The following is a 2,660-nucleotide window of genomic DNA, read 5'->3' as shown; positions in this document are numbered from 1 at the left end:
ACAGCTTTGAAAGGTAATTATACAAAAGTAGAAATGGTTTTTCCATTAAAATTGGCTGACTATGAATAAATTTAAAATTGTCTTTAAAACAGATGTATCATAATCTCCATTTCAAATCATTTTTTGGATATACGTAAGTACCAAGTAAAGACTCTGAGGGCTGTTAATATTATCACATCAATACTAATATCCCTGAAGACATTAGTATTGATGTGATAATTCAAATCTGAGTGGCTGCCATTCAGAGCTGCTACTGTGTGTTAGAGATTTGAAGCAGCTCGCTGGAAGTAACTACAATTTTTGTAATGGAACCAAGTGTGTGTGGCAAATTGTGTAATTTCAACAATTTTCTATGTTGAAATTATTTAAGAAAGTAGGCCAGCCAAACAGCTCAGCAGAGTAAAGCACCCACTCAGGCAGACTCAGGGGCCAGGTGTTCGGACCTGGACCTTCCTTGCTGGCCTTGCCCCCCAGGCACGCTGAGACAGCAATTGAGACTGGTGCACGCCTGTAATCCCAGCTGTTGGGAGGCTGTAAACAGGAGGATTGCTATGAGTCTGATCTATACAGTGAGACCCTGTCTTAAATACAGAAAGAAAGAAAGAAAAAGAAAATAGAATTAGAATGCATATATATATATATATATATATATATATATATATATGCCAATACATGAATAAATATGAACCAAAACCCTAAAAACTGGCAGTAGTGAGAATTACTGACAAGGCTACAGAAATTCTGTAGTGGGTCCCAAAAACCTGGATGCCTGCACGCAGTCTTCATGTCCAGCCCAGTCTATGTTGGGATCACCCCCATCCTACCCTTTCCACATCACTATCACTCGAGTGTCTTTAGTCCATGTAGCACAGGCCACTTGCCCTCTCGGCACCAGTTTGAGCGTTTTAGCATGTGCAAGTGTACTTCAAGGAGAAGAAACACAGTGTGCGACACTGTCAGGATACTAAGTGGGAGCTACATGAAGGATATGGGCTCTTCAATGAGCTCTTTTTAACTTACTATGGCTTTGCACATTTTCAAAATCAAAAGGAAAGGAAGAAAAGATAAATGGTAAAATTTCACTATCAAATAATAAAGTCTTACCTAGATACGTAAGGAAATCTTATAGCTTGTGTGATTTCTTTTATATGAGAAACCTAAGATATAAACAGCAGAATAAAAGATACAGAAGAAGATGAAAAATGAATTAAGATGTGTTACGTACATGTGCCAGCTCCCCATGAGGAATGTAATCATGTGCTGCAGACAAGTATTCATAAAATAAAAAAAGGGAAATGAATAAATGATGTAAATAAAAGCCATCTGTCTTCTTACTTGATAGATGAAGAAATAGATCCATGAATAAATTAACTTCTGGAGGTCACCTTGTAGAGTGCATAAGATTTCAGGTCTGAGAACTTTGTACAGTAACTGAACATCAACTGTGGTCCTTTATTTTTATTTTTATTTTTAGAGAAAACACTGAGAGGTAACAGAACTAGGGGTGAAGGTGGAGAACCCACAGCCAGCAGTAACACAGCTGGAAGCCAGAGGGAAGGCTGAGGCCAGAATGGGAAGGGTGAGCCATGTGGGCCTTCTGCAGCCACCTCTAGGACCCTAAAGTAATGTCCTCATTACTGCCTTGGAATTGGACTCATCTGCCATGATTTACAACATACAGTTCAGCTAAATTCTCATTTTGTAAAACCAGTGCTTCCACCCAGCTGGATCTGCGCATGGAGAGGACTTGGTGGGCCCCGAGGTTTAGCCTCACTGTGAGAAGGACCTATTGATTAAGTCATGAAAGGTCATTAGCCCTTCTGTTGGGTAACACGTCGAAATTCAGGGTAAATTCATGCAGAAGACTGACTGTAAGAGGCACAGGTTTTTAATCCTAAAAGTCAGAGTTGTCCTGCCCTGACTACCAACATGTAATAATCGAACATTTTTTTAATTGAATGTATTTATAAGATTCCCTGGCCTTTCATTCAGTAGTTAGGTGCCTGCCTGGCTTAGGAAAACTCAGTCTATGAGATTTTTAAAATCACTCTATGAACAGGAAGACTGTTACTGTAGCGAATCTTCACCACCCTCTTGGAATTTAAAGCAGCGTTTTCAAGGTTTATTATTTGTATTGGTTTTAATAGGATTCTTTTATGAACCTTTTTAATGAGGAGTATTCAATTATTGCTTCCTGAAAACACTGCTATAATATCAGACTCCATGCTGGGAGGCTACTTTCAGTAAAAGCGTATGTGATCCGAATGGAAAATAGAAGAACTATTAAATAGCCGTTTCTCTGCTTTATTGCGTTAAGCCTTTCGTCTACTGGCGTTGATGGACAGTGGCTGGACGCAAACTTTTCATCTGTAGTTTGAGATAATCACTGCATTTTTTTCACTGTATTTTTTTTAAATCACTGCATTTTAAAAGAAAATATATTAAATGTTCAAATCTATATGACCTGACACTTCTTAGAGAAGGACTTTTTCAGGCCAAAGCCTTCTTTCTTTAACGAACCCAAAAGAATTTTGCAGTTTTCTAAGTCCGCAGGATGATTAATTAGAGAGGATCTGCCCGGGCAGGTTTAAGAATCCAAAACCAATGCGCATGAGCATGGGTAAGGCTCAGTCTGGGGTGTAGACAGGGTCTGACAACTC

The sequence above is a fragment of the Octodon degus genome, unplaced genomic scaffold, assembly GCF_000260255.1.
Source record: "Octodon degus isolate 3935 unplaced genomic scaffold, OctDeg1.0 scaffold00001, whole genome shotgun sequence".
In the NCBI taxonomy this organism is placed as follows: domain Eukaryota; kingdom Metazoa; phylum Chordata; class Mammalia; order Rodentia; family Octodontidae; genus Octodon; species Octodon degus.
This window is presented reverse-complemented; position numbering follows the sequence as displayed.